Source organism: Schistocerca piceifrons, chromosome 1, assembly GCF_021461385.2.
Source record: "Schistocerca piceifrons isolate TAMUIC-IGC-003096 chromosome 1, iqSchPice1.1, whole genome shotgun sequence".
NCBI classification, from domain to species: Eukaryota; Metazoa; Arthropoda; class Insecta; order Orthoptera; family Acrididae; genus Schistocerca; species Schistocerca piceifrons.
Window position 1 is genome coordinate 535,481,098 of NC_060138.1, and position 19,640 is coordinate 535,500,737.

Genomic DNA, 19,640 nt, shown 5'->3' on the forward strand with positions numbered 1-19,640 from the left:
TTGTTTCAAGTGTTCAGTGAAGTTGTAAGCATGAGCACAAAGTGTTATTAAACTATTACTGTAAAATAACTAACTTTTCTTTAGCATGCAAGAAAAGAACAAATGATGGAAATGGCGAAAAACGTAGGAATGGTATTGTCTGGTGTCACAGTGGAAGATTGTAAAACGACATACCCTCAAAAATTCACTTACAGTGCTGAAGAATTATGTAAGACTAGTTGTTCTCCTCCCCTCCCCCCCCCCCATGAACCATGAACCTTGCCATTGGTGGGGAGGCTTGCGTGACTCAACAATACAGATAGCCGTACGATAGGTGCAACCACAATGGAGGGGTATCAATTGAGAGGCCAGACCAATGTGTGGTTCCTGAAGAGGGGCAGCAGCCTTTTCAGTAGTTGCAGGGGCAACAGTCTGGATGATTGACCGATGTGACCTTGTAAAATTAATCAAAACAGCCTTGCTGTGCTGGTGCTGTGAATGGCTGAAAGCAAGGGGAAACTACAGCCGTAATTTTTCCTGAGGGCATGCAGCGTTACTGTATGGTTAAACGATGATGGCGTCCTCTTGGGTAAAATATTCCAGAGGTAAAATAGTCCCCCATTCAGATCTCCGGGCGGGGACTACTCAGGAGGACATCATTATCAGGAGAAACGAAACTGGCGTTCTACGGATCAGAGTGTGGAACGTCAGGTCCCTTAATCGGGCAGGTACATTAGAAAATTTAAAAGGGAAATGGACAGGTTAAACTTAGACATAGTGAGAATTAGTTAAGTTCAGTGGCAGGAGGAACAAGGTTGCTGGTCTGGTGAATGCAGGGATTATACAAACAGAATCAATTAGGGATAATACAGGAGTAGGTTTGATAATGAATTAAAAAATAGGAATGCAGAGAAGCTACTGTGAACAGCATAGTGAATGCATTATTGTAGCCAAGATAGACACAAAGCCTATGCCTACCACAGCAGGACAAGTTTATATGCCAACTACCTCCGCAGATGACGAAGAGATTGAAGAAATATATGATGAGATAAAAAAAATTATTCAGATAGTGAATGCAGACGAAAATTTAATGGTTATGGGGAACCAGAATTCGATAGTAGGAAAAGGAAGAGAAGGAAAAGTAGTAGGTGAACATAGAATGGGGGTAAGGAATGAACGAGGAAGCCAACTGGTAGAATTTTGCACAGATCATAGCTAAGCTAACACGTGGTTTAAGAATCATGAAAAATGGTTGTATTTATGGAAGAGGCCTGGAGATACTGGAAGGTGTCAGATAGATTATATAATGCTATCACATTGATATAGGAACCAGGTTTTAAATTGTAATACATTTCCAGGGCCAGATGTGGATTCTGACCACAATCTTTTGTTTATGACCGTAGATTAAAACTTAAGAAATTGCAAAAATATGGGAATTTAAGAAGATGGGACTTGAATAAACTGAAAGAGCCAGAGGTTGTAAAGAGTTTCAGAGAGAGCATTAGGGAACGATTGACAAGAGCAGGGGAAATAAATACAGTAGAGGAAGAATGGATAGCTTTGAGAGATGAAATAGTGAAGGCAGCAGAGGATCAATTACGTAAAAAGACGAGGGCTAGTAGAAATCCTTGGGTAACAGAAGAGATACTGAATTTAATTGATGAAAGGAGAAAATATAAAAATGCAGTAAATGAAGCAGGGAAAAAGGAATATCAATGTCTCAAAAATAAGATGGGCAAGAAGTACAAAATAGTTAAGCAGGGATGGCTAGAGAACAAATGTAAGGATTTAGAGGCGTATATCAGTAGGGGTAAGATAGATACTGCCTATGCAGCACACGCATGTCATAATCCCCAGATCATCAGATTTACAAGTATGAAGAACAAAGTACGGGCGTGAAACCTTCAAAAAATTTTCTATTTCTTAGTAGGAGTTGGTCATTGAGGATATTGTCTTTAACATGTTGCAGATGCTTAAAGATCTGCATTTCTTCCGAAATATCCAATTTTAAGCCCTTAACCTCGGCATGAAGTAACTCGATATTAACTTGAGGGCTCAGCGCATGAGCCGTTCGCACAAGGTGTTCCACATAAGTAGAGCCCTTAGTACGGTCACTGCTTCTAGTAGGAATATGCTCTTTATACCTGAGATCCAGAGCTTGCCCCGTTTGCCCGATGTAAAATTTTCGACAATCGCCGCATGTAATATTATATACTCCTGATTGGGACAGTTTATCGCTCTTACTCTGCAAGGAGTGAATTAAATTCCTATGTAAACTGTTATTAGCAGAATAGGCGACTCTGAAATTATGGGCTCTGAGTAAACGCCCCAATTTGTAACTTATATTGCCTATGTAAGGGATAGAAATGGTTGCCACCTGTTTGTTATCTAGCGCATCCCCTAGGGTGGAAGAGGTAATATTATTTTTATTTATTTTCTTGTTATACATCTGTCTTACCAAATGAGTCCTAAAGCCATTATTTATAGCAATATTCTGTAGTGTGACCAGTTCAGTTTCTACCGCATCTGGTGCAAGAGGGATAGCTGTAACTCGATGAATATTAGAATGAAAATAGGCCATCTTATGGGTGTATGGATGGGCTGAGTCTGCAGGTATAATATTGTCGGAAAACGTGTTTTTCCGAGAAATATTAAATGCAATGCGGTTGTCAACCACAGTTAAAGTGAGGTCCAAAAAATTTAAGGACCTAGTATTGGATTCTCACTCAGTTGTAAAACTGATATTATGGCGAAGCTCATTAAAATGGACAGTGTCTTGAAAGGAGGCTATAAGATGAACATCAACAAAAGCAAAACGAGTCTTATGGAATGTAGTCTAATTAAATCAGGTGATACTGAGGGAATTAGATTAGGAAATGAGACACTTAGAGTAGTAGGGGAGTTTTGCTATTTGGGGAGCAAAATAACTGATTATGGTTGAAGTAGAGAGGACGTAAAATGTAGACTGGCAACGGCAAGAAAAGTGTTTCTGAAGAAAAGAAATTTGTTAACATGGAGTATAGATTTAAGTGTCAGGAAGTCGTTTCTGAATGTATTTGTATAGAGTGTAGCCATGTATGGAAGTGAAACATGGATGACAAATAGTTTAGACAAGCATAGAATAGATGTTTTCGAAATGTGGTGCTAGAGAAGAATGCTGAATATTACATGGGTAGATTACATAACTAATGATGAGGCACTGAATAGAACTAGGGAGAAAAGAAATGTCTGGGACAACATAATTAGGAGAAGGGATTGGTTGATAGGACACATTCTGAGGCATCAGGGTGTCACAAATTTAGTACTGGAGGAAAGCTTGGGGGATAAAAGCATATAATGAGACCAAGAGATGAATACAGTAAGCATATTCAGAAGGATGTAGGGTGCAGTAGTTACTTGGAAATGAAGAAGCTTGCAGAGGATAGAGTAGCATGGAGAGCTGCATCAAACCGGTCTCAGAACTGAAGACCACAACAACATCAACATTTGTTCTTCTAATCAGCTCGAATATTATTGTAAACAACTATAGCAAGAGCAACACTTTACCTGAGTGGCTGTGTGCTAAAAGAAAATTGACAGAATTAATAATAAGCTTAAAAGAATTTGCACTAAGTTCTCTAATGTAAAATTAGTGAACATAAGCATGTTTTATGTGTCATGTCTCAATACCCACGGTCTTCACATGAACAAAAAGAGAAGACCCAAACCAGCACACCAGGTAAATGAACAAAGCAGCCATCAGTCTCAAACACCACCCAAATAACTATGGTAGAACAAAAATATTAATATGCTTATTACTGTAAACATGATTTTTTATGAGAGGCAAGTTGGTTTGAGCGATTCAGTAACATAGCAGATCGGAAACAAGTCCTGAATCTGATACACATAAGTATTTAGTACCTCATAAATAAACTAGGCCTTTTATAAGTCATTATAACAGAACATGGCCCCCATATCATTGTGATTACTGAAAATGTCTTAATGATAAGAAATTAAAATTTCGTAAATTTGACAGTCACATTCTAGTTAACAGCTTCTGTAGGCAGTAATATAAAGCTGCTGAGGTGGCTATTTTTGTTCAAGAGACACTAAATACTACAAAAATGTAGGTCATTGGAAAGCACAGCAGGAAAAGAAATCTAGTAATTAGTCTTGAACTCAAGGAAGAGGGTAGTAACTATATGAAATACAAAGTGACAGGAATTTATCACCCATCAAATGCAGATGTGTCACACTTTTTTTGATAGGCTCAGCTCAGTCCTTAGCCTAAGATAACCTTACTATACCCGGGGATCTCAATATTAACGCAAACTCCAACAACATGATTGACTTGAAGCTAACAGATCTATTGAATTCATGCAACCTTGTAAACATAGTAGGCACTGATACAAGAGTGACAGATTACACCTCCAGCAGGATAAATTGTGTCATAACTCATAAACATGCTACAAATAGTGTTAAACAGTATGATACAGAATTTCATTACTTGGACACTGTGATAGTCTGTCAAGTGCATGGGTATAAACACAGCAGAAGCAACAAATGTTACTGAACAGAAAAGAATCTTGAATGATAATAATACAAACCGCCTCAAACATAAATTAGCCCAGGAGGAATGAAACAGTGCTTATAAAGTTGGTTGGTTGGCAGATTCGGGGAGGGGGCCAAACAGTGAGTTCGTCAGCCCCATCGGATTTGGGATGGATGGGGAAGGAAGTCGGCCATGACCTTTCTAAGGAACCATCCTGGCATTTGTGTGAAGCTAATTAGGAAAATCACAGAAAACCTAAATCAGGATGGCTGGATGCAGGTTTGAGCTGTCGTCCTCCCAAATGCGAGTCCAGTGTGCTAAGCAATGGGCCACCTCACTCAGTCAAGGCTCAAATAATAAATGAGATGAATTCTATGAAACAATTTTGTGACATTATAACCATTGTTACCCAGTTAAAGATGTTAAAAGGACCCTAATACATAGAAAGAATCCAAAGCTGAAACTATTCACTAGTCTGATTAAACTCACGCAGAATGTTCATGACCTCTTCTTATGTTAAACATCTAAAAAGGACATCATACTCAAGGAAAAGCATTGCAAAGCTATGAAAATGTTTAAGACAGAGCTTTCGGATTTCAGGAAAACGGTTCACATTGATTCAGTCATTAAACCTGACAATGTGAGTAAAGCATCTTGGAAGCTCATTAATCAATACTGGAAAGCACCATCAAAAGTGAATATGGAAGAAATAAGCACATTGCATGGGGGAAAATCAAGAGAAGATCCAAGAACAATCCGCAACATTTTCAATAAATATTTCGTCACACCACATGGTATCCCAGCTCAACCTGTTGATCAAAATAGTCAGATGTTTCATTTGTTCACCCCTAGCTGTAAACTTTGAATTCAGAGCTAAAAGTGAACATGAATTGAGTCGATTAATCAGCATGTTAAAGACCAAGCACTCAGCTGGCTGGGATGAGATATCTAGTGCCCTAGTTAAGAAGTGTCACAAAGAATTAGTTAAACCTGTTCTCATATATTGACGACATAATGATTTGTACATTGTTATGGTTAGGGCTATTTGGAGCTATCAAAGGCACTCCAACGTAGGAAATCAGAGACACAATGCTGAGAGCAGGTGATAGTGCAAGTGTTTAGGTTACAGCTGATAAATAGTAACACTAGATCTGCGCAAATTGGAGACGCTTTGTGCAGCTGCCGGGGGAGAGAAGTTTCACCTCAGAGAATTAACTTGTAATTCCATCCACCGCGTAGACGCTGTTGTATGGCGGCACTGTAGAAGATGGACATGAAAAGGCACGTCTTAGCAGAGGTAGCAAGCTTGATGCTTGCTGTTGAGAACTGCAACATCAGTGGGTTTGCACGGGTTAGAGTGCTACTACAGCAGCCCCCACTCACAGAAGAACGGAGGGCGCGGCCACGTGACGTAAATCACTGTTGTTGCTGGCCACAATTGGAGTGGCAGTGACGTTTAGCTTTCAACTGAACGCTGTTGATACCAAACTTGGAGTCTGTTAATGTAAAATCAAGAAGCATCCCTACCTACCGAGTAGACATAGGGGAGGAATCTAAATGTGGTTGGCCAGAGGCGCCTGGAGATGCAGAACGACTCACCAGATAGGCAATAGCTAATAGGTAAATATCTCTAGTGTCAGGTGTGGGGTGATTTCGGTAACGATTTTTGATATAGATGGGAGCCGAAGGATTAGTGGGTCGTCTGTAGGAAGGGAGAAATGGTGCGTCGCCACAATTCTTTAAAAACCCATGTTTTTGAATTAAGAGGGAGTTCTCAGTCAGATCGCTGAGGCGCCGACTCCGTGTCGCACGTGGCCAGCCTCGATAAGCCCCGACATGTCTGTTTTTCTCACTTGGAGTGCTGCTCTTAAGTCTGTACTTAAGTCTGTACTTCGCCACTTCTGTTAGCACCTGCCCCCATGGCTCCAGACACTGACTTGTGTTGTGCAACCAGTTGCCTCCTTGGCTTTTTCTGATTTTTATAATTAGCCTTCAGTGTAGTAGATAGCCTGGTCGCAAATACCCTTGAATTTCATGAGTCTCCTGCTGGAAGCGTCCTGTCGAGTTCCAGAATCTGCATCTCATGTAGATGCCCTGTGGTAGTGTTTGACGCTGATCCAAGTCATCATCCTACCTTCACTGGGAATATGTCTTTCTGCATTTGCTCCTCACCGCTCGTAAGTTGCACACTGACCTTTGACACACTGTCTTCCCTCTATCCTGTGTCAGGACACCACATAGGTAAATATTTGTGGTGCCAGGTGTGGGATGATTTTCTTAACGATTTTTGATATAGATGGGAGATTTCCACATACTCATCCCGACGTCATGCCTGGCTGACGGCTTTGAGACTCATTTGAGAAGCAGCAGTTGCACTGTAGTGAAAACAGGTGCAGCTTGAAGAGCAGAAGAAATACACTGAGGTCCGGAGATCGATGCCTGACGAGGGAAGATGCGGCCAATCCAGCCTTGTCTATGCGACTTCACGACAGTGCGGGGGTCGCGGAAACGGCCAAGCACAACGAGACGGAGCTGCGAGTGCGATCAAGGGAGGACCGCCAGGGCAACGACAGCCGGCAACGGCCCTGAGCTGCACAATTGAGGGCAACGTGACTCCATGGGCGTCGCACGTCACGTCCTGATCGGCTCAGCTCAGCTCACCTCACCTCAGCACAGTGTTCCGCTTTCAGCAATGATGCTGTCTCGTTTAGCCTCTGCACAACGCATCAGCAGATAAAAGTAAGTCATGGCCTCATCTAACAATGCAACAATAAAAATTTGTTGTGTGGTTCGAATGTAGGGAATTCGGTGAAAAATGAGAAGCAGGGAAACAAAAAGAACACATAAGATTACAGTCGCCTTATGATGAACTGGAAAATGTATTCAAAGTCAATTGTGAAAATAAAAATATGTTCGTAGAACTGAATTACCCATAGAGTACAGAAAGTCCATTAAAATTGCTTCTATATAATGGACCACAAATTAGCTTGTTCAGTATGAAGTATCTGCGAAGCCAGGTTGGGCATAGACCTGAAGGAAGTATGAATATTAAAGGTATCACAAGTCCAGTCATACGTACATGTGGGACAGCAGTTTTAGATCTAGGAATGGATCGAAAATTAAGAGTGAAACGTAAATTTCATCTGGTAGTAGTGTGCTGGATATTCCCTATGCCGGTTTAATTGGTAGATACTTCCATTCGAAGCATGGTGTAGTAATTGATTACGCCAGGGAGCCCTGTGGATCGGGGGTAGGCCCGTTAAATTCTGTATGGAGACAGAGGCGCAATGCACAAGTACACAGAGGCAGAGTCTTAGAAAGCCACGAACAGAATTTGAAACTGCAAGGTTTGAATACAATGTAGTTCAAGGATCCCTGAGCTGTTCAGAGGGCCCCTTAAACAACAGTACACTGAAGAAATGGTGAAGTAAACAAGGTACTGGTGGACAGACGTCTTACCGATGGGAAAAGAACGCTACAGAGCATAAGCCAACCCAGGTGGCTAAAATAAAGTTGGGTCCTCGCAAGGAAAGGATTTTGAGAATAAAGGTTGACGATACTACCCTTAGAGAAGGCATTATGAAGAAACAAGAGTTCCTGGAATGCGTGTACCAACCAGAGGCGCTGGTGAGCCTACAGAAAGACTCTTGTTTAATTAGCGTGTTAAATACACGAGAAGGGGAGGTATCTATGGAGATGCCTCGCACTGAGGTTGAATAAGTTACGCCGCTTAGCCCATGTCCGAATCAGATTGTGCACAAGGCAGACAAGGTCTCAAGTGAGAAAAAAGGTCGAGTATCAGTTTATTAAAAGAAAGCTTGCAGTTAGATAATTTAAATACCGTAGAAAAACAATCCATAATAGAAGTGTATTCTGCCTATGATGATATCATCCATTTGCCGGGGGATAAATTGACATATGCAGATACAATCCGGCACCAAATAAAACTGTTTCCCGAACTAGAGGGGCAAGTAATTCCCTCTTGCCCTTACAGGATAACGGAAGCGCAGAAAGAGGTGTTACAACAGGAGAAAAATCAGATGTTGGAGGACGATGTAATAGTACCTTCAGCAAGCGCCTATAATTCCCCATTACTCATGATTCTCAAAAAGATAGGTGCATTTGGTATAAGGAAATAGAGGGTGGTAGCTGATTACAGAAAACTGTATGACATTACTGTCGACACAGTCTTCCCACTTCCACGTATAGATGAAATTTTAGGTGGACTGGATAAGGCAAAATATTTTTCAACGCTTGATTTGGCTAAGGGATATTATCAGGTGTTACTGGATGAAAAAGACCTATAGCTTACAGCTTTCAGCGCACCATACACTCATTATATGCACAAATGAATGCAAATGGAACTCTGTTCTGCACCCTCCACATTCCAAAAATAGATGAATTCGGTTCTCATGGGTTTACAGGATGAAAGATGTTTATTTATTTAGATGACATAGTAATTTTTGGCCCGATTGGGCAAAGCTTTCAAGAGGCTAAAGGCCCGTCCACACGCAACGATCTGTCTGCGCAATTGTCTGCGCACATCACATCTGCGCAGACAGATCGTTGCGTGTGGACAGAAAATTTGCACCAACCTGAGGTGTGTGCAAACCTGGAAGTTGGAGTTAGAGGTTTGAGCGAAACCTCTCAAATCTGTGGGTTCAAACCACATCTGCGCAGACAAGTTGCAGCGCATGGACAGGAGATCGCCGCAAATCTGGCGCGAAACAGCTGTTTGCTCAGTCTAGTGTTTGTATTTGTGCCTTCGACCATAGATACTAGTAGACTGGCCTTGCTGTGCAGAAGCTATAGGGCTGGTGTGCCTCCAACATAAACCACGTGACTGTTGGTAAAACGTGGCGGGATTTCAAATCAGCGGTCTGCCATCCTATGTTTGTATCGTATTTTCCCCCCATTTCTCAATTGACTGCCTAACGCTTCCAACAAAAATTACTTTTTTATTTGCGAAAAAATTATGCCAGAACTACATTTGACCTGGATTTGTTCACAGTACCATTTATAAAATCTAACAAATACATCTAACGCCACTCTGGTGGGCAGCGAGACGAAATTACTATAAACTATCAATTAAAGTAAAATGTTGTTAAAATTCTTTTAAACGGTAAGAGTGGGCTCGTGTCAAAACTCTAAACATTTAATTCGCCACGTTTTGAGCTCTAGTCACTTATAAAAGAAAGTGGGATAAGGGAATTATGTCAACTATAGGTGCCAAAATTGTCGACTTTAGGAGCAGGTCCATTTTAGAGTATCAATTTCAGGTGCACTTCAAAGGTTCAGTTCCCACTACTTTTACAAAAGTTTAAACTATCAGTCTAAAAAAAATGATATTTTAGATGAAAGGTGAGACTTTGAAGTTTCAGAAAATAATTTTGGAGCCTAGGTTTAAAAATGACAGACACTGTAAATATAAATTATAAATATACATTATAAATAATAACTAACTTATCAAAACACTTCTCCACGAAGTGCTTCGAGCAAAGGCGCGTATGTGCAGATGGGTTAAGGTTTTTCCGTTTCAGGGCCTGTATCCAAAGCTGTCTTCGGTTTTCATCCTTAGGGAACCTATGAGTAGAAACGAGAAACAATTATACTTACTTCTGTAACCGAATATCACAGATACTTTCCAAAATGTAATAAGAGTTTGACATTACAGGCATCACTTTCAACACTTTAATTTACGTGATACTCTATTTCAAGTGTAAAAAAAAAACATATAAAAGTCACTTCAGCAGATTTCAATAAACGCATTTGCACTATCATAGAAACACACGTGAAATGTAATGCCACTTCCCCTGACAAAACGCTGAATACAGCTATAAGCGCAACACGAAACAACCATGTTTTGCCAACATTCACGTGGCTTCAGCCCAGAGATGTTGGAGCCACGAAAATGACATCAGGGCCAGTCTATTGTATTTGTGGTCGAAGATTTGTACGCACAGGGTATTACAATGGCTGATACTCGTCAGTGTTCTCGAGAGTTTGTAAGTGAATTCATTGAAATATATAAAACCACCCATGTTTGTGGAAGGTTAAAAGTAAAGAATATAGTGACCGAGACAAAAAGACAGCACCATACAATGCTCTAATTGAAAAATTGCGGGCAGTTGACGCCTCGGCAAACAGAGAAACAGTAATAAGAAAACAAAATTGGTTGCGAACTGTTTACCGAAAAGAGTTATCCAAAGTTCAGAAATCTAGAAGATCTGGTGTAGGAGTAGATCAAGTATACCAGCCAACGTTATGGTATTTTGATGTGCTTGGCGTTCTTAGTGATCAAGAAACGTCAAGACGAAGCAGGAGTACTATTGAAGATGAAATTGGAGTGTCAATGTGCGAGGAAATGGAACACGAGATAATGTAAAACAATATATTTCACATACTTTTATCAACAGTTTATTCAAATGAATATATTTGTGTGAAAACATAATAGAAAATTAACAACTGTTATAAAAAGAACCCATCCTTCAAGACAGCGTAAATAGCTTAACATGTGTTGGGTATTATTTCACTCAACGCTTGTTTCGATATTGCAGTTGTAAATTCCAAATCCTTGTAGCTCCATCCTGTTGCTAGGAATCTTAATGTTACCGCCAGCCGTTCATGAGGAGAAATTGCCCTTCTCATACAAGTATTTTTTCTCATAAGGTGAGGGATTACAAGCTTTAAGAGATAATTATAAGTTTCGACATCCATCCGCAAATAATTTCACCAGTCGTTAGGTTCGCCCTGCAACTCTTGCAGTAATTTACGTGAGAAAACTACTTTCGCTTTAGCAGCCACTGTCTACACCATTTTGACCGATTTCTCTGTTTCCTGCGGTCGGTCTGAATGCTTTTTTGCAACACAAGTTGCGAACACAGACCACAACAGAACTTCGTCCATTTCTATATTTCAAAATAACTTAATTAAATTTTTGATGTTTATGGGGAGCGTAGTCGCTTGCCACTGACATTTCTTTTCTACACCAACAGATGGTGGGCGAGTAGTAGATTGAGGTTTGTGTCATGTGAACACACCACATTTGCAGCGATCTTTTGCATGTACAGACATCTGCGCCGATGTCTGCGCAGACGGATCGTTGCGTGTGAACCGGGCTTAAGGTAACATAACTTGAAGTTGCAGGTTGATAAATGTGAATTTTTAAGGAAGGCGGTCACACATTTGGAACATGTCTTAACCAAAGATGGGTTCAAACCAGACTCAAACAGACTATAAGCAATGGCGGAATATCCCCAGCCCAGCACAGCCAAAGCAGTAACAAGTTTCCTCGCATTAACTGGGGACTATAGACGCTTCCTTAGCGATTTTAGTAAAATGGTAAGACCACTGCATGAGTTGTTAAAAAAGGATATTAAGTATGAATGGGGCGCCAAACAAAAAGAGGCGTTCCAAATGCTAAAACAGAAGCTACTCAACCCCCCCTCCCCTTAAATTACAGTACCCAGATTTTTCAAAAAAGTTTATAATCACCTTGGACTCAAGTCAAGACGCAATTGGCTCAGATCTTAGCCAAGGGGAGTTAGATGAAGACCTTCCAGTAGCATATGCGTCCAGAACTTTGAACAATAGTGAAATTACAGCATAATTGTAAGAGAGTTATTGGCCATAGTTTGGGCTGTCGAACATTTTAGACCATATGTTTTTGGTCATAAGTTTACCATCTGTACAGATCATAAACCATTGCAGTGGATCGGAAACGTTAGCGATCCTTCCTCACTCTTGATGGAGTTCAGATTGAAACTGGAGGAATATGATTCTGAAACTGTATACAAAAAAAGGCAAGAACAGCTGTTAGTAGATGCATTGTCAAGGACGAGGGAAGTACAGTCAGCTGATACCGAAAGACGAGCAAATGGATACGAGGAAGTGCCGGTAGTCGAGGATGACGAACAGCAGGACATAACTGCTGAAGAAAAGGCGGAAATTTTGCGGGAATTCCGTGACGCACCTATAGCTGTACATCAAGGTTCAAATGGCTCTGAGCACTATGGGACTTAACATCTATGGTCATCAGTTGTACATCAAGGGGTCGTAAGAACTTACGATCGAATTAGGAAATACCGAACGTGGTCTGGTATGAAATAAGACACTGAGGACTACATCCGCAAATATGCTTGCTGTCAAAAAATCAAAATAACGCAAAATAAGATTAAAATGCAGTTGATTATCGTCGGTTCACTGACGATAACAGACAGAAACAATAGATACATACTAACATTCCAGGATGCTCTAACAGAGTTCATTGTTTTAGAGCCAATATAAAAGCAGGACACACATACAATAGCTTGTGTCCTGATGGGAAGAATAATTCTGAGACTTGGAATACCCTCAGTAATACTCGGTGACAATGGTAGCAATTTTTTGAGTGATACAATAAAAAGAGTGTGCAGATTGTTAAGGATTAGTGGGGTACAGACCTCCTGTTACCATCCCCAATCGAACAGAGTACTGAAAATATCACACCAAACTATAACAGAATTCTTGAGACAATGTATCAATAGGGCTCAATCAAACTGGGACAAATGGCTATCATTCGTGGTATTCGTGTACGATACCACGCCACATAGAGCTACGAATTATACACCACATGAGTTATTTTTCGCCAGAGCATGTAACATACCGGGTATATTGCAGAGAGATCCCACAGGTGTTACTTATAATTATGAAGACCATGTATTCGAATTAAAAGAGAAAATGAGACAGATGCAACAATGTGCCCAAGAATATAATGAGCTGTGTAAGGAGAACAACAAAGAATACTACGATAGAGACCAGAAACTGAAAGATTTTAAAATAGGTGATCAAGTCATATTGCACGATGAAAGTGTTAAAAGGGGCAGAAGCCGTAAGGCAAACACGCAGTGGCCTGGCCCATACCTGTAGTAAGGACAAAGGATCAAATGTGGTCATTCACGTAAAGTGAAACAATTTTTAACGGTGCATGCCGATACATTAAAGGAGTTCCACTGAAACAGAACTTTTTCTTGAATTTCAGATGAGGAAACTGGCGGTAGTGTTGCACCTGGAGAACCATATTTCCGAAGTGTGTCCACTTGGGCAGTTTCAAGATTTCACCATACAGACGTTTCCTTCATCGCTGGGCTTATATTATGGCAGTAAAGGCAGGATACTAATCGACAGTGTGACATGGAAAAGTGTCAGTTATATTAATCTGGAAGAACTTCAGGCAAAAGCTGATGAGACAGAGAGACTGGCACATTTATCGATCGGATATTAAAGAGAAGTTAACAAGTTTGGGAATAAGTGATCAAGAATGTACCACTGTAGAGAAAGCCTTAAATTGCATGTCAAAAAGAACCAAAATCGCAAGGTGTAACTGGACGATTAACTAGACATGAGGCACATAAGAAACGAGGAGTCTTAAATTTTGTTAGTGAAATTAGGAAAACATTGTTTGGGACATTAGATGAACAGTATGCCTACTATTTCAAATCAAAGATTGATTTAATTGAAAATGAACAGAGGCAATTGCTTAAGCTGACGAAAGAGTAAGTAATGGTAATAAAAGCAACTTCGACGAGTTTCAGTTGTACAGCAGCTGACCTTGTATGTAACGAGGAAATGATTGTTAAAAAACATGGAAAAATTTCAGAGGTACATGAATGAACATGTCAATAGCACTGATAAAACAAGTACAGTACTTATCTGTGATCACTACTGTTAATGAACAATTAATACAGTATTGGTATACAGTTAATACAGTATCAGTTTACACTGAGTTAGAAAGAGAATATGAGATGCCATAGCAAATGCTCAGAAAGGAATGCTGGAACCTCATATAAATAATCCAGTGCAGATAATGAGGTACCTACATATCATCAGGACGATTTTAAAAACAAGAAGTTCCCAGTTGCTCTCACGGAACAGAGTTGGTGCCAGTTATAACGCATAATTGTTGTTGATGCATTTATATATGGCCATATACTAAGGTATGCATTGAAAGTGCCATTAGTAGAAAACGAGCTGTTTAATCTGTACAAAGTATTACCCCTACCCTGTGAGGTTCATTTATGTATTTACAGCCAGTAAAAGATTGTTACTTGATGAATCCAAGTTGCACTATGCAAAACTGAGTATCAAAGAACTGTTGTGTAAAGAGATAGATCGCGTTCGCAAAATTTGAGAACAGAATTTTGTTTTAATGTCTACATATGATCGCGAAACATATGAAGCAAGGATGCTGCAACCCGTAAGTGAGGTTCTCAAAGTTTGTGTCAAGAAATTTGCGAAACTAAATGACAGTATTTGGACTCCATTGAGTCAGGACCTGATGCTATTCATTGCATCAAAAGAGGAAAGCTTAACAATGTGTAATGACCGCAAGCCAATAGATGTGCTGGTTAAAGGTACAGGAAAACTAACTTTTAAAGGAAAATGTAAAGAGTTTGGAGCTCATGTGTTCACACAGTGTGAACAAATAATAATTAATGTGAACAAATGGGGACATAGTGCCACCTTTAAATATGGAGATTTGTTTCTGTATTACCAATAAGGAAAAGAGGAACATTTCTGAGCTACAGTTAGACATGCCTTTGGAATACGTAATACCATACAACATTTAGATGACCTTAAAGTAGCAGATCATAAAATAACAGAAATAGAAGAGGAGATAGCCTTCCAAGAGCGGCATAGTTTCTCAGAAATACCTTGGCATAATTATTCGTTTTGGTCTTACATAGAAGTTGTAATACATACCATTATGTTTATGTTGTTTGTGCACATACTGCAAATGTTTTAGAAATTGCTTTAAGTAGTTGAGGAAAGGCATGGGCGATGATTGTTGTAGCAAAGTGTGTGTGAGGACGACCGTAGTAAACATATGTCAAGGCTCAGAAATGACACTCATACATAATAGATGGCCTCTTCACTCAAGCAGAGGAAATGGTGAAAAGCGTAATAAAGGCTTCATTATGTTTGAACATGATGAGGAAAGAGCTGCATTACCCATACTATCACTATACAGAGATCAAAGATAATGCAGGGTATTGCAAAACTCCCCTAGTACATAAGAAATTACTGTTGTGAATCACATCAGTAGAATGTAAAAAAGAATTTTATGGGATTGTGTGTTTTATTGCAGATTTGTTGTTGCAATGATGATGTGGTATTGATATGTTTATGTGTAAGTGATGTGAAGAACAATGAGTAAATATGGATGTGCATATGTAATGTTAAAAACAAAAGAGAGAGAAATTTATTTCATTTTGTTCTGTATTTGTAGGCGTAATGTAAAGAAAAAAGAAGGAAAAGTTAATTATTCGATGATTTAAATTTATATTCCATGTAAAGTATGTCTTCATGAAAAATGAATCAATGTGTTACTATGATGCTGCTATGCATATGTATCTATTTGTATACAGGGTGGTCCATTGACAGTGACCGGGCCAAATATATCACGAAATAAGCATCAAACGAAAAAACTACAAAGAAGGAAACTCGTCTAGCTTGAAGGAGGAAACCAGATGGCGCTATGGTTGGCCTGCTAGATGGCGCTGCCATAGGTCAAACGGATATCAACTGCGTTTTTTTTAAAAATAGGAATCCTCATTTTTTGTTACACATTCGTGTAGTACGTAATGAAATACGAATGTTTAGTTGGACCACATTTTTCGCTTTGTGATGGACAGCGATGTAATAGTCATAAACGTATAAGTACGTCGTATCACGTAACATTCCACCAGCGCGGACGGTATTTGCTTCCTGATACATTAAACATGTTAAAGTGAACCGTTTACCAGTTGCGGAAAGAGTCGATATCGTGTTGATGTAAGGCTATTGTGATCAAAATGCCCAACAGGCATGTGCTATATATGCTGCTCGGTATCCTGGACGACATCATCCAAGGGCCCGGACCGCTCGCCGGATAGTTACGTTATTTAAGGAAACAGGAAGTGTTCAGCCACATGTGAAACGTCAACCACGACCTGCAACAAATGATGATACCCAAGTAGGTGTTTTAGCTGCTGTCGCGGCTAATCCGCACATCAGTAGCAGACAAATCACGCGAGAATTGGGAATTTCAAAAACGTCGGTGTTGAGAATGCTACATCAACATCGACTGCACTAGTACCATATTTCTCTGCACCAGGATTTGGTTGGTGACGACTTTGAACGTCGTGTACAGTACTGCCACTGGGCACAAGAGTAGTGATGGGGAGCTCGTGAATGAGTCGTTCAAATAAACGCTTCACTCCAGTGAAGTGTGAACTAACCATTCAATTTCAATGAACTGGTACTTCAGACTCTTCAGAGATAGCACACTCCACACTTTTTTCTAGTTCACTCACTCTCTTCCCCTCTACCTCACCCACTACATCGGCGCTACGTCACTCATTCTCCCTTCACTTCAGTCCTCCCTCTACTGCCTGTCGACGAATCGCGCAGTGTATGTGGGGAACGATAGGTTTAGGAGTGGTTGGGGAGGTGAGGGGCGAGGGGAAGGCAGCGTCAGCTGCTTCCTGCAGTGCTGGCATCATTAACCGTGACCATTTGTTCAGTTGTACTTCGCGTCTACGAGTAGCCTACCGTTGGCAGCACTTGCAGACAAATGAAAATTAAAGATACAAACGAAGAGGCTGGCTGTGTGAGCACGAGCAGCCAACATGAAAATAAAAGGTTTGTTAATAACACTGAAAGAGGGATTTTACTTGAAATCGTACCAGTGACTACAGGTGACAGTTTACGTTTTGAATGTGGAGGGTTATTATTCTCAACAACAATAAAATCCAAAGGAAAACTTCTGAATAATTACTTAACGAAGGTGTATAGTCTTTGTGACAGTGGTAAACATATTAATTCTATTTTGATTTAAACAACAGTCATTGTACTGAAATATTGTATAACAAAACAAAATACCACATCTACAAGCAAAACATTATTTTTAATCATTTCAACATGATCATACACATGTAACATGGGAGAGTTAATTCTACATGTTTTACTTATTAAACAACCCTTCTTATATTGACAGAGATATTTGTTCATAAATTTGTCACTCTTGATCACTGTCCCAAACTTCAATTCCAGATTCATTGGCGTCCTCTCCACCAGTCAGTTTATTAATGTCGCATTGCTTTAGAAGGCTATCAAAATACTCATGAAACTGCAAAGGGATAATGTCAATTATGCATGCAATATCCTTCAGTTTCCCAGGTTTCAGTGGAATGAAATCTATGAATGCTCTCGGCATATTATGTAAACGAGGGACTGTCCCAGCCTTAACCAGACGAAAATCATATTTCACAATTCCACTGCTACTGGGTAAACCAGAGACACATATTAACTGGTCAATGTACTCAATTAGTTTGTAACGTTTAACAGCTCATTTTTCTCCTTTCACAGTTACAGACTTCTTAAAAAATGAATCTAGATCTTTCTGATAGTCAAGAAATGCGTCTTGTGTGCATAGTTCAATATGCATGCGTTTCCTTGCTTTCTGTAGTACTGTGAACTGCTGGTGGGGAGTATACACTGTGTCCTGTTTCCTTTTCTGTAATTCTACACTTGTAAAGTCCCTATCACAGGCATTGTACTAATGCTCACAGGTTGGGAACATGTGGAAAACGTTGGAAAATCTACCACTATGAACTAAAGTGTACCAAAATTGAACCATTGTGCAATTCCTGTTCTGTTCTGGCATCTGAAAATGCATACAGCGTTTCCACACTAGAGGCCACATGTATAGTTATGAAATTCATAAGGAGAGAAACCACTGCATTAGGATCCTCCTTAGCGGTTACTTCATCAGACATATAAATCTTATCAGAAAATCTATGAATACCAAATACAAATTCCCTCAGCTGCCACATATAGAACAAATTAGGTACTGGTACGTGTGGAACACGCACATTCTGCATGAAATCGAATGTGATCATTTCTGATTTTCCCACCTCTTCCCCTTGTACAAGTTTTTTACAACATGCCATGTTATCATAGAACTGCCAGACCCAAAGCTTATGGAGTTTGAACTCATTTTGCGCTGCAATCTTTATAGCAGGGTTGTTCTCTTCTTCAATTGTACATGTAAGCCTTTGACATTCACCACAGACATCCATTCAAGGACGAACAAAGCCATAGTTGTAATGATTCTTGAAATAATCATAAAAATAACGGTATCGTACCTGTAGTTTGAACAATCCTCGGTCAGTAGCGTTACTTTGAGACCTATAAATTAGGTACATTTCAGGGGCATATTTTTCAAAACACGTTTCCCACGTGGTTTCACAGATAAAGAACTTGAGGGGTATATCTTCTTCCTGCCACAATGTCCATAATGTGCTAACCTTACTGTAAACGACTCATTGAATTCCGCTATCATGACACTGGTATTTTCTAGAACGGAATATTGGTTTTGGTGTCTACCACGACCATCATGTGGCGAAGTCACTCTTCCTTGACTTAAGTGGCACAGTCTCTCCACTTGGCGTTTTTTTATGCCATGGAGTACAATAAAAGCTTTCTTGCATATTATAGTTTCCTTGAAGCCAACTTTAACCTGCAGGTACAACTGAATTAGTATCATAAAACAAAAATCTACATAATCATAATACTGTAACCCTATTAAATATATGCCTTAACTATTTGTCTTAAAGATTTTACAAAACGTGGATCAAAGATGTACATAATCCGGGAACGAAAAGGTTAATAAAATAATATTATAGTTGTCGTGCCAGTTACCTTATTACAATAGTTTGCTGTCCTTCCACGATAGGTAATGGAATTTGGGTGCCGTCTCCTTGGTTTTGGAATGAAGGGAAGAATGTGAGCACTCAAGTACCCATCCTGTCCATCTTTGTTGGGCATATTGTTGAATCCTGTCAACAATAGTTCCTTCCCAGCAAATGAGAACTTCTCAAACCATTTATGTTAGCATCTGTAAACAGATACTAGTGTATTATTAACCTATATACTCGGCGAATAACATATTTTTACCGATTTCCTGTATTACAACTAAAACACAAATTGAAACTTTCCGTCCATGGAAGGAATTTATATTCATATTTAGTACAATGTTTCTACACAACTTGCCTCTGTACAGAATATTACATTAAATACATAGAATTCAAACAATGAACATTGTATGGCT